Source organism: Cupressus sempervirens, chromosome 11, assembly GCF_028749045.1.
Source record: "Cupressus sempervirens isolate cs-2001-9-10 chromosome 11, ASM2874904v1, whole genome shotgun sequence".
NCBI classification, from domain to species: Eukaryota; Viridiplantae; Streptophyta; class Pinopsida; order Cupressales; family Cupressaceae; genus Cupressus; species Cupressus sempervirens.
In genome coordinates, this window is record NC_143128.1 from 812,975,897 (window position 1) to 812,990,428 (window position 14,532).

Below are 14,532 nucleotides of genomic sequence, written 5' to 3' on the forward strand. Positions count from 1 at the left end.
TAAATTTATTACTTATTGTGATAAATATATCAAATTGATATAATATTATATCAATTAATATAATAATACAATTGACACTTAATAATGCAACTAATAACTATATTAATAAATAAATTAAAGAAGATAATATTACTTATGAAGATCAGATAAAATAATATACTAATATAAATGTTGAATACTAGTCACAATATAAATAAATAACTAGTTTTTAAATAAATACATATTGATAATAATAATTAATTATCAAAAAGAAATAAACCAAATCAACATTAGCATTGTGAATGGTGGGATACTAGGATGCAGGAGTTGCCTCTGAATTCCACGCTAAACCATAATATGAATTTCACAAGATGCCACTCATTAAAAATTGATTATCGGAGTACGAGTAGGTATAGTGTTATGAAAAAGAGCAGCAATTCCTCATGAAGGAAATTTGATTAGAAATAAATCTAAGGGATGCAATTAATACATTGAACGGTCACTTCCCAATATGCCACAAGGTATATAATAACACTAATCTCATGTTAGAAAGATATCGAACATGGAGAATATAAGACTCATCTTGGATAAATGAATTGGAGAAAAATGGAGAACATAGCAATGAGTAAAGATAGGATATATATATATATATATATATATATATATGAGAGGGAGATATGCATGATCGTTGCTACATATTTTACGAAGGGCTGCTATACCCCCTTTACCACCTTCTCATCCTTGGAAGTATTTGGCTAGGTGTAGGTGCATACCACTTCTGATTAAGATCATATGGAAGCATATGAAGAGGGGTGTTCATTGTGTTCCTCCTCTTTGTGACAGTAGGCCTGAGATGCTCCTCATAAAATTGCAATTCAGGATTCTTTTGATCAATTGCTTGCTTCATTTGATCAAGGCATGTTATTAAAGTCTTAGAATTTGTATTTGCATACTGGATTACCCCATAACTGGTGATATGATAGAGCAAATATACTCGTAAGCAAAATTTAAAAATTTAAATTTAATAATACTAAGTAAAATAAACTTAATTTTTAATTTTTTTTCTTACTTGATATTGGACTACCAAGTGACGTTATGTACTCTCTCTCACAGCCATCCCTTCTTCTGTCTTTGATTGAGCCCACTTTTTCCAAACTCGACAAACAACAATCCATTGTAGAGCATCCTGCACCTCCAACATCCTCTCTGACAAATATAATAGCTAGTATATCTAGTCCCAATTGGTTTGAGTCTTATTTCTTTGAATAAGACTGGAATCATCTAAGTGAAGTCTGTGATGATTACATACAGACATTTGTACATCTCTAGCTTTCCCACTGCCACTCTCACCTGATCTATTTTTTCGATTTCTCTTGAAGGATTATTCAAAGCATGCACACAACATAGAGCCAAACAAATATAAATATTTGTTAAGTGCTCTTAATCATGAAACCAGCTAACTTACAAACAAGAGCTAAATTTGTCACACCTTGCATGACATTAGAAGGCCCAACCTCCTCTTTGCGCACCTTCAAAATGGAAAACTGGGAATCAGCACCTTTAAGTTTTCCAAATCAACAGTTTAAGAAAGTATGAACCAACATGGCATGTAACAATCACATTAATGAGTGGCCTATGTGGACTAGCAGTCCACTCATCCACGACTATGGAAAAACTAATTCTAATCTGTGTTTGGCTTATTAATATTGTTTGTCAAGGAGGGAGGTACAAAATTTATGTTCGCTAGGGGGTCATAAGAGGGCCTTATTGTCAATATATCTCTCAACATAGTTTTGAAATAAGATGACCTTGCCAAATGAAATGGAAGAGAATGTGTATAAAAAATTTTGGCCATTGAATCATTGGGTTGCTTATGTTTTTGCTAAGTTGCTGGTTTGGGTTTGGTTCCAAGTTTGAAGTTCAAGAACTGGTTTGCAAGTTCGTCAAAATTTTGGAAAAGGGTGTGGGTTGTTCGTTAGTACAAAAACATGGAAAAAATAAAATAAAAATGAAAAATACATACACACACATATTTATGAAGCATGAGTCAAAATTACAATGTAGCATAGTAGCATAAACACATTTAAACAACAAAAGCACCATGAACAGGTAAACTTGTAATCATAGTGATCAGACCATCATATCGTTCAATCGACTTCAACATCAAAGATTAAAAACATTTGACAAAATACCCTATTTGGAAACATAAAATGACAATGAGAAGCCACCAAAAGCAATTCATAACAACTTTTAGGGTTGTGGATGCCAAAAAAATTTAATTTTTGCCCTAAAAAGCACTTTCCAGCCGTCCATGGGGCCTAATTCGCTGCGGGTTCAAACTTTTTGGTGCTGGTTCGCCTGGGTTCGAACCTGCGGGGCGAAAACAGTACCTTGGTTGAACCAAGTCCGAACCGGACCAGAACAGCGAACTGGTGCAACTTAGTGTTTTTGCATAGTCATTAACCCCATCCTTGAATTTTTCTCACCTATTGTGGCCTTCCTGTTCCCTCTATCGCAACTTTTTAAAAATGATACATTAGAAGAGGCGTGTGAAACAGTGGATGGTCATTTCTTATTGTGAGTTATACCAATGATTTTGTCCTCATTCATGCCCCCAAACTTCACCATTTCAATCTGCTATTCCATATTATTTTCTCATAAACTCCAACACCTTTTCCACTCTCACCTAGTAATGGTCTATTACCCTAGTATATCTCCCATGGTAATGAGTTGCAAACACAACAAAGACACTATTTGCTGCTCCCTGTATTTTTACTTTTGATGATGGTCACATTCATGACAAATTGAAGGAATGGTTTCTTGGGGTTGAAAGGGCCTTTTGAAAATTTCTGGAGAGGGGGAAAGGTATGCATAAAAGTCTCACGGGATTGCAGCCGAGGCTAGAATTTTAGAAGTAGAAGGGTGTATTGATATTTTGTTCATTTCATTTCAACTTTCACTGCCTTTTATGACTCTCACTATTACTGCTGCTTATTTTGTGGGTTTTTATCTATGACTGAAAGTCTGAAATGAAATGCGGAGACTATTCTTCAATTTACAGACAAGCTAAAAACATAGAAAACTGAAAAAGTGACATGCCTCTCTAGGTTCAGACTTGCAGCAAAGAAGATGCTTCAATCTTGAAGTGAAACAAATATCAGTCTAGTCTCTCCTCTCAATCAGTTCAATATCTTTTCTAAGGACCAAAAACTCATAGCATGGATCAAAACTAAGCAAATGAGAGAGGAAATAACATTTTTGGGTTAATGTTTTGTTTTAGCTTTATCCCTTTAGGTTGTTGATGTAGGAGCATCCTTTGGATTCATGGCAATCTTGCATCAACCAAAAAAAATTTCTTTATAGTTTGTTCTTGCTTTGTCAGTTTGTGTATTTGCTGTGATGTTCCTTTGAGTTGGCTTAGTTGCTGTTGCAAATCTCATGGCATGTTTTGGTCATCATGTTTTACCATTGTTTGGGTTTGTATCTCCCTGTGATTCTTTGTAGTGGGGATCTCTTGGAATCTTGCTTGTACTTGTTTGTTCTTCAGGTTTAATGGCTAAGCTGGAGTTTCCTGATCTTGCAAAGCAATTTTGTGATTTGCGAAGTTTTGTGGCTCATTGTTTGATGTTCTGGAGCTCTAGGCCCTCCTACTTATGAATCCGTGCTTCATTTCATTCGTGTTGGTTAAGTTCTACGTGATTTAGGTCCTGACCTATATTTTTGGTATTATGTTTTCCACATACCTTGGAAAATCTGATCTTTCTTGGCTGGCATGTTTCTTGTAAATATTGAGGCATTTGACCTTTGTTAGGGAGTCAAAAGGATAATGGTAAGAAGGTTCGAACGACTAATAAGTCTAGATTTTTTAATCTGTAATCAGGCTTGTATGTCGGTAATGTAAGCATGCATGTTGCTGGACAATTTTATGTAATTTCATGAGTCTATTTTAATTCGAACATATAATATTGCATGCTCTTAGTTCCTTGTTCTTGTTGTTTCCGTTGTGTGACTCGTGCTGCAAAAATTGGACTGTCCTTAATGAGGATCTTCCTGGCATAACTGTACTAGATGCTACTAGAGTGAGTTTTTGTTCTTGTGATTGTAGACCTTCGTCCTGAGGTTGCGAATCCTTAAGAGTATTTGTTTTGGGGTGGTAGAGTGAGGATCTGACCTGAAATTGCATAGGACCTTCGCAAGATGGATCTGGGAGGAAATGCTGTTAGTTGCATCCTATGATCGAACAGTTCACTGACTTAAGGCAGGCTGTAGGTGTGTTCAGTAGATTGCCGAGTGAGAGGCAATTGAAACCTTGTAGCCAGATCACCAAACCAAGACAGTTGTACCAGAGTAAAGGAAGAGACACTGTCAAGAAGGGTAGAGCAAATGATGGAAGAATTCAGAAATGAGGTAAGGAATGAGATCTCTACCACATTAGTGGGTTTGCAGAGGAATCTAGAACTAGAGGATTAATATGAAGAAGTTGAAGAACAACTAGAGACTGAAAAGGCCGTAGGACTGAGATGAAGAGAGATTACTGAGAGTAGTGGTGCAATTAAGTAAAAGTCATAGAATGGAGATCTTTAACTGTTCTGTCTCATTGCATCTAGAAGAATTGGTAGGATTGATAGGTTAGTTGGACGTCTAATTTGAGCTTGAAGATGTGAGAGATCTGCAAAACATTAGGTTAGTACAAACTAAGTTGAAAGGACATGCTGCTATGGTTGAAAGAGTTGTTGAAAGAGAGAGGAAAATGGTGAAATGAAAAGCATGGTTGCAAGACTTTTAAAGGCTAAATTCATTCGAGAATACTATGAATTGGAGTTGTTCAAGAAGTTACAAATCTTGAAGCAGAAGGACATGATTGTGAAGGGATATGTTGATGATTTTATAAGATGACAATCAGATCTGGGGCTTCGATTTAACATTCAAGATGAGATGAGTATGCTGAAAATTTCTACAATAGAAGGTGCTTATCAATATGCTCATAGGTAGAAGATAAGGTAAGAAGAAGACAATGGAATAATCCTAGAGGAAAAGAGAAGTAGGCGAGTCAAGATCTAACTTGAGTAAAGATCGAAATCAAAAGGTACAAAGAGGAGGAAGTGGCACTAAGGAATTCTTGGGTAAATGTTTGAATGTGGAGAAACTCGACACAGATCTTTTAAATGTTTCAAGGAATCTAGTAAAGGTACTGGTAAAAACAATTATGTGGCACACCAGAAGCATGTAGCTGGAGTGCTAGATGAGAGTATGGTAGAACTATAGCCTGGAGAATTCCTTATGCTTAGGAGGCTTTTGATGGAGCAAAGTAGAGAGGAGACCAAAATCACACAAAGGACCAATCTTTTTAGAACTATATGCAAATCAGGGGGTTAAGTGTTGTAAGGTTATTGTACAAAGTGGAAGTATTGATAACTCGGTATCTGAAGAAATGGTAGAGAAATTTGGTTTGAAGAGGCTTTGACATCCTTGTGCATGTAATGTAAGCTGGTTGCAAGATGATCATTTAGTGGAGGTGAAAGAGCAGTGTTAGCTGAATTTTAATATTGGCACTTCCAGAGATGAAGTCTTCTGCAATGTCTTGTCTATGAATGCTTTTAAGTTTTATGTTCTATTAGGCAAACCTTGGCAGTTGGATAGAGTTATCTATGACTGTAGAAGGATCCTAGGTACAATAGAGGATGGGCAAAGTTTACTTTGGTTTCTTTGATGGAGAAAGAGAAGGGAGTGAGGAACTTGAGTCTTGTGAATAGTTGTTGTACTGAGAAGAAGAATGCAGAGATTATACTGGAGGATGGTGTGGATTTGAAGAAGGATCTTGAGTGTAGATCTGAAAAAAAGATGGCACTAGATGGAAAGAGAGGTAGAGTTATGGAGTAGAAGACTTTGGTTGCAGGTAAGATGGGGTCCTATGAAAGTGGTAACTCAGATAAGAAGAAGAAAGAAAGTGGTGGTAGATGTCTCTTACCATGCAAATATGAGGCAAGGAAAAGTAGGTGAAGAAAAGGTGAAATTGAAAGATTTGGCAAAAGAAAGAAAAGTGGCAAGAAGGAAGAAAGATATAGAGGAGGGCATTTGGATCAAGAATGAGCACAAGATTTACAACCAAGGTCCAGTCAGATGTTGATGAGTTTCTCTCATGGAACATCTTCTTGCCAAAGGTGTTTGGTGCAGGTGCATCCTTGGGTTCATGATAATCTTGCATTAACAAAAAAGTATTTTCTTTAATTTCTTTCCTGTTTTGTCAGTTTCTGTGTTTGTTGTGGCATTTCCTACAGTTGATTTAGTTGTTGTTGTGAACCTCATGGCATGTTTTGGACATTATGTTTTACTTTTGTCTTGGTTCACATCTCAATCTAATTCTTCACAGTGGAGATGTCTTTGACTCTTGCTCATAATTGTTTGGTCTTCAGGCTTAATGACTAAGTTGGAGTTTCTTGATCTTGTGAAGCAATTTCAAGATTTGCAAAGCTTTATGGATCATCATTCAATGTTGTCAAGCTCCAGACCGACCTACATAAGGATTCGTGCTTCATTTCGTTTGTGTTGGTTAATTTCTTTCTGATTTAGGTCCTGAACCATGTTTTTTTAATTACGTTTTCCTTCCCTTGGAAAATTTGATCTTTCTTGGCCGACATGTTTATTGCAAATGCTCTATATATTGAGGCATTTTGATCTTTGTCAGGGAGTCAGTCAGAAAGATAATGCTAAGGAGCCTCAAAGGACTAAGTAGTCTGAAATTTTTATTTGTAATTAGGTTTGTATGCCTCGAATGTTATCCTGGATGTTGCTGACCAATTGTATGTATTTCATGAATCTGTGTTAATGCAAACTTCTTATATTGTACGCTCTCAGTTCCTTCTTGTTGTTTCCGCCATATGGCTAATGCTGCATGGTTTTGATTGCCCTGAACGAGGATCCTCATGCTGTGACTGCATTGTCATTATAGGGTTTTAATGTGGCATGAGAGTGCTTGTGGCTCACCATGCTAGAGTAGAAGATGATGGAATGTTGTCATTGATGTCAAACACAGTCAGGAGATTGTTGAAATTTTCATTGATATCATTGCGTTATAGTTCACATCTATGGAGTTGAATATATATGCATGAAAGCAATATGTTAACCATGGTTATATAAAATATACTGAGAATGACATAAATATGAAGTAAAGTATTCACTTCATCTATGGTTATATTCAATAAAAAACATACACAGAGACTGAATTAATAATTTCAGTAAAGCATTACGTGTTGAAAAGCATACAATGAGTTATCATTAGTATGCATCAATGGAATAAAAAATGATCAAGAGATTTTATGTTGAAGTTTGAAAGCAATATAACAGTTTGGCAGCAGCTAAGACAAATAAGCATCATGTCGTCCATGGGATCAAGCGAGTTGGAAATTCGATAAATGTTCAACACATGAATATGGAGTCTTTGAATAAAGCCTTCATAAACAGAGGAAGTCATCATGAGTCTTCAACAACCAAGGATCGTGTGTAGCTGTTATAAGAATACTCAACCAGAAATATACAGTTGTCACGTCAATATTTGAAGGAACAAGACTTAGTTTGGAATCCACAATGATAATCAATTAAAGCAGTGAAAAATGTATGATAGAACAAACCTAAACAGAGACGTAGATAATAATATACAGAGCAGCAGCGATATAACTCAAGGCAAGAAACAAAGTCAAAGAAATAACAAGACACATGGATATTCCTTAAGAGGTTAAAACTAAGAACGAATAAATCTGTGATCAGTAATAAGCATTGATTCTATAGTGCGAAGTAATAGTGACTCTATAAGAAATGGTCAACTGTTATTTTTGGACTGTTCTTTATGCTGTTCGAATAAGGAAGAGTAAATTCATGTAAATTCATGAAATGCGTAGTTATATTTGGTGTGTCTAATTAAAGTCATCCCTCCTTACAAGTCCACAGATAATGTTGAAAGGCATTGGGAGTAGTCAAAGTGTGAATCGAATACACTCAAATATACATGTCAACAGATGACAGATATATCAACAAATACGATTATATGTAATCTATGAAAGTTAACACCATTTGCTAAGAAACGATGGATTCAAGTATTCCCAGTATGAAGAAAATTAAAACCGAGGATTGTTTTGAAAGACTACGGGTATGCAGCGATAATGAAGAGAGGCCACCTGCACTTCTCAAAAATAAATAGACTAACAAATAAACCATGTACATTCAAAATGATCTGTGATTACCTCTACGTGCAGATAATTTATGGCACATGAAAATTATAACAGCTGGGACTATATAATATTTGTGTTGAACAATTTTTTTTATTCAAAGATGGTAATGAGTTACGATTTATGCTTCGAATTAAAAATACTTATGGGATGCCATTTGAAGTTTACGGCATCATGTTAACACATCTGATGTACAATCATCAGTTGCAGCATTCTAAAGAAGTGACATTTTATACATTCGTCATTATACAGTTTGAAAAGATGCCACGATATCCTCACACCAAAATTCAGATTGGCAAGGAAATGAGACGTGATTGGAAATTAAGAATGAAGACTAATAAGGCAGTGATCTTGCTAACTCAGTGGTATTCGAGACTACAAAAATAGTTGAAGTAAAAATTAACTAAAACAAAGATATGTTATGTTTTTTAAAAAATTAAATCAAGAAGTTCAATTAGAAAGGGAGGAGATCTGACTCTTGACTTTGAAAAGTCATTCTCTTTTATGTTTTCAAATATAAATAAGGGTTGCTACTGATGAGAATAATTGCAAAAAGAAATGAACATGTGAGTATAAGTGATGAAAAGAAAAATCAGAAGTGTGAGAATGAATAGTGTGTGAGAAGTGTACTGTGGAGAAAAAGTAAGAGATGAGAATGAGATTAAGTAAGAAGAATATTTAAGATGTGTGAAATATAAAGATAAATAAAAAGGGGAAGTTAGTGGTGGAGAAAATGAAGAGAAGTGAAAATAATGAAAATATTTAATGTAATGCACACACACACACACACACACACACACACATATATATATATATATTTTATAGAAGTGAAGTAAGAGCAAAAGAAGTGGAATTGTAAATATATAATTATATTTTTAATCTAATTTATATATTATAGAAGAAATATGAATGTAAAAAGGAAGAATATGTGAGTCAGCAAAGTGGAGTGTGTAAAGCAAAGAAGTCAAATTAAGGATAGAAGGGTAGATGTATGATGAAGTTGAATTCATACAGAGATAAATACAGGATTGAAGAAGAGAAATTTGTGTAATTAAAATATCTATCATCAGTTGTCATAGCAACAAAAACAAGGTGGAAGATAAGTTTCATCAGTGTGGGAGTAGGAGCTTCTAGTAGGTCGGTGCCTATGAAGTGGGGGAGTTGGAGTGTCCAGTGAGTTGGTGCTCATAAACATATGGTCAAAACTTCTAGTAGGTTGGAGCCTACAAATCTTTGTAAAAGAACAAATTTATAGAAGCAATTATTTTGTCATGGTTTTCTCCCGCATTGGTTTTTCACGTAAAATCTTTGTGTCTTTGTGATCATGTGCATAATTGTTGATTTCAACATTTAAAGTTATTAAAGCAATTGTTTGATAAAAGTTTTAAATTGGCAAAGTTGTTATTATACTGATTCACCCTGCGCACCCCCCCCCCCTTTAGTATAATCGTGTGCTCTTCAATTGGCATCAGAGTCGGTTCCTTTTATAAAGCTTAACAGCTTGAAAGTAGATCTATTGAGAACACATGAGAAAAAGGATAGGTAATAAGGGAAAAGGAAATTTGAAGAAGAATTTAAATAACAATGCACCGACTACTAGAATTGAAGTAATTGATAATGAATTCTTTGAAAAAGGAGATGACTCTATATACAGTGATGATTGCATCAACATTATAGAATCAAATACATGTGATGATATGAAAGCAAACACATGTAATAATAAGGAGGTGAATACATGTGATAAGGTGGTACTTGGAAAACATATTGCTACAGAAAATAATGATGTGACAAATTAGGATGACCTTGGGAATGATGAAAAAGAGAGGTAAAAAGAAGATGATAAATTTGATACAAAAGAAATCATGGATAATGAAAATCTCAAAGAAGGATCCACTACATCTACCAAGGACGAAGAAGAGGCCCACAACGAAGAAGAGAATGTTGATATCATGGAATGTCATGTCCCCTTTTCAAATAATTAAAAATAATAATCTTTTCTAAGGCAGGCAGGCCCAAAAAGGTGAAGTTTCGGAAAAAGGGGATGATCTTTGAAAGCTAATGAACTAATAAATGAAAATTATTATTAAAATATGTTTTATTAACCCCTTTTGGACGTGAGTTAGGGTTATGCCCTCTTTTAAGGGGTTTGGAGGCATTTTGGGCTCATTCCAAAACTTGATTTTTGCGCATTGCTTTGTTGTTCTTTAGAGGCTGCCAAACCTATGAAGAAGGAGACCCAAGAACGGGAGTTTGCAGGTTTCCAAGAAGGCTAAGGACAGGAGTTTGAAGCCATTCCATGTGCATGCTCATGCAGAGTTTGCCTTTGTGCTGAACAGTGCAGATTTGTGGGTTTTCGGGTGTATTTTTTGTAAGAGTTTGTGTTTCCAGTTGAGTATTTCATATCAGTTTGGGTTGCTGCTGTATATCAGACTTTTAAATGTTAAAATAGACCTGAAAATATGTATTTGGATATGATTATACTTCTGTGATAGATTATTAAGTTTTTGTGGTGATTCCGGGCTATTTTGTGCTATTTCGGGAGCCCGATGAGCATTGTTTTTGTCCTCCATTTGGGAGCTATTGTGTGCATGTTATACAGATCTGGAAATGTCATTTTATAGGCTGTTATGTTGCTCAAATTTCTATAAAAATGTCCACTTTCAGATTTATTAATAATAGGTGAAGCTGTGAAGCTTTTGGCACTATTTCTGGCATATCCGATTTGGGGTTTATTGAGAAATTGGTGGATCTTTGAAATATTGGTTGTTTGATTTTAAAGATCTTATTTGAGGCTTGAAATATCATATAAAATCAGAGAAAGGGACATTTCATGGAAGAACTTCATTATGCTTACAATGAAAATGGAAAGCTTAAGAAGAAGAATGCAAAACTGAAAACACAGATTCAAGAATTATATGAACGTCAAAAAGAGCCAATCAAAGAAATTAAATATTTGAGAGAACAACTTGAAGCAACTGAATGAATTTAGGATGAGATGACGAGGAAGCTATATGCAAAAGAAGCAGACTATGCCAAATTAAAGGAAGAAGTCATCAGATTGAAAAGTGACTCAGAGAAAACCACTTTAAATTCAATACTACTTTAAATTTGAAAAGAGCTTTGAAATTCTGATAGATATTAATTTATAGTCACTGTAAGAGCACTGTTTTAATCTTGAAAATTGTTGATTGCTGGTACTGAAGCTGCAAGTTCAACGGTAGATTGGGGATGGCATAGTTCATTCACAATCTAGAGATTAAAGCATCTAAATCTAAATCATTCTCCTTTAAAATCTAAGCCCAAAATGAAAGCGGGATTAATGGTAAACAATGTTGACAGAAGAGTGCAAAGTCCAAACCTTGATAACTAAAGAGCAAAAGTCCGAACCAGTGAACACACAAATCTGTTGACAAAAGGAAAAAGTCTGAACCAGTGATGTAAAGACCCTTACTATAAAGGCCACTGAAACCCTCAAACTGGACTTAGGAATTTTGTCAAACAGTTGGCATGTAACCGAATAAGGCTGCAATATTACTAATTGTTGTACAATGAAACCTCAATATATGATGCCAATAATGTATGAACAACAATTTCCAAATTATAACACTACCAATCTAAGAGATAGATGACAATATGAAACTCAAATATGAAGTCCAATGCAATTCTGATTTTATGACAGCAAATAGAACTGATTACAATGAGAGACTGTCACAACTATGCACTTCTAATACATCAAGCTCTTGACAATGCAATGTTATGACATGAACAATAACCCAGTTCAGATTTGGAATGCAAATGACGAAACTTTTACAACAGTTATTAATGACTGGAAATAATTATTTATGCAATGACAGTGCTGACTGTTCTAATCCATAACATGCAATATTTTGGCAATCAAAACTTCAGTTTGTGCACCTGGAATAGCTCCAATTTTGCCGGATATAAATGCTGAATTGATGCCACACGAAGACCTCACAATCTGCCCCAAACCGACTCACAAAATTGCTGCTGCTGCCCAACTGACAGGGCCGTACAGGTACGGCCTGGTACGGCTGCTAGATAAAAATATTGTAGCGTTTTTTTTTGTCACTCCAAAAGCAATAAATTTGGGCGCCTAGGGTTGTTGAATAACCTCCTAAAAAATAAAATTCATCCGTCAAACCAATTAGGAGTTATGAGCAAAAACGTGGGTCCAAACCCTGGACTGGCAGTCTGAAAATAATGCACAACTGTGTCTTCAAACCCTGTTAATCAATCCACAAATGCTAGGGCACAACTGAAACCCTTATTCCAACCAAAGTAAACCCTTATAACTGAATCTCAATGAAGTCCAAATGAGATGGCTGAATTACCAACTCCTCAAATGCAACAATTCAGGTGATATTTCACACCCTCAAAGTCGCCAATTCAAGGGAGTGATTCGTTCCCAAAGATCAAATAATAATTTGCAGACCCAAGAGACTACAAATTTGCTCCACAATGGAAGAAGTAGAAGAAATCTCAAATCCAAGCATGTCCAAAATGAGAGGCCTAGCCCTCTATTTATTCACTTTTCTAAGAAGTTGCTAGAACTTCTAGAAACATCCTTTATAAAATCTCATTATAATGCACTTTTTCTAGAACTTCTAGAAACATCCTTTATAAAATCTCATTATAATGCACTTTTTATAATAAAGTAATTTTATAAAATAAAAAGTGCAACTCAACTTAAAATTATAACATGTAGGCCCCAATAACACATAATTATAAAATATAACCTTTTAACACTTCTTCAAGAGCAAGATATGACCATCTGATCCGCAGAATTGACTCTCTCTCCACACCATTTGCCTACGAGAGTCTGGAATAGGCAAAATCCATGATCAATGTCATGTCGAACTAAAGAGGGGACATTACAGTCCGCCCCTCCTGAAATTGCTTGGCCTCAAGCAATCTCAACGCCGGGTGCTGCAATATAGCTTCCCCCTCCCAAGTAGCATCCTCAACAGGTAGATCTTTCCACTTAACCAAGTATTCTCTGATCACTCTTCTACGAAGCTGCTTTTCTCTGCTCTCCAGGATGGATTCTGGCACTAAAATCAATTTTCCCTCATCGTCTAAAGGAGGTAATACTGCGGAAGGCACCACATTCTGACCCAACGCCTTCTTGAGGCGGGACACATGAAACACATTGTGCACCCTGCTGTCTGCTGGAAGCTCCAACTCATAAGCCACCTCACCAATTCGCCTGATAACCCTGAATGGTCCGTAATAGCGTGGCTTGAGTTTCTCTGCACCACTCTTCTTAAGAGTAGATTGCCTGTATGGCTGCAACATGAGGTAAACTATATCATCCACCTCAAAACTACGCTCAGTCCTCTTCTGGTCTGCATACTGCTTCTGCTGGTTCTGAGCTCTCGCAATATTATCTTTGAGAGTAGCAACTATATCCTTACTCTCCTGTAATAATTCTCCTGCACTGGGTACCCGGCTGTCGCCCAACAACAAATCCAAGAAACTAGGTGCTTCATAACCGTAAAGTGCCATGAAGGGTGTCATCTGTATAGTGATGTGATATGTAGTATTGTAACAATACTCGCAGAGATATATCCATTTGACCCAAGCTCGCTGCTGAGCTGCCACATAATTCCTTAAATACCCTTCCACCCATTTGTTCACAATCTCCGTCTGACCATCGGTTTGTGGGTGATAGCTAGTGCTGGGTGTAAGCTCCGTGCCACATAACCGGAATACCTCCTGCCAAAAATGACTCATGAAACGGCTATCCCTGTCACTCACAATGTTCCGAGGCAATCCGTGTAATCTGAAAACCTCCCGAAAGAAAACCTCGGCCACCTGAGCTGCTGAGTGGGTAGCTGCTGAAATGAGCATATTTTGTTAATCTATCTACCACCACATAAATACAATCCCGTCCTTGTACCTTGGGCAAACCTGTGATAAAGTCCATGGAGATGCACTCCCACTTCCTGTCAGGGATCGGAAGTGGCTGTAGGAACCCTGCCGGATAGGTGTGTTCTTGTTTGTTTTGCTGGCAAACAAGACACTCTCGAACGTACTGCAAAACATCAGCTTTCAGCCCTTTCCAAGTGAACCGCTCTCGAACTGACCTGTAAGTCTTGAAGTACCCGAGATGGCCTGCCGTCGGTGAGTCGTGAAATGCTCTCAAAATCAGTTGCTTAACCTTCGATCCCGGGACTAGGTAAATCCTGTTCTTGTAAATGATTAAATCATCTACAAGTGTGTATCTGGTATCAATCACTGTTCCCTCCACTATATCGGAGGCCCATGTATCCCTGGCATACTCTGCTATAATCAAGTGTCGCCAATCCTC

At 36.4% G+C, this 14,532-nt stretch overlaps 1 protein-coding gene across 1 annotated transcript in view; it reads left to right on the top strand.

Annotated features, from left to right (window-relative positions):
- The window catches only part of LOC149532045 (BTB/POZ domain-containing protein), a 151,718-nt gene that overhangs the window by 75,042 nt on the left and 62,144 nt on the right, over nucleotides 1-14,532 (top strand). The gene's annotated exons all lie outside the window — the stretch shown is intronic.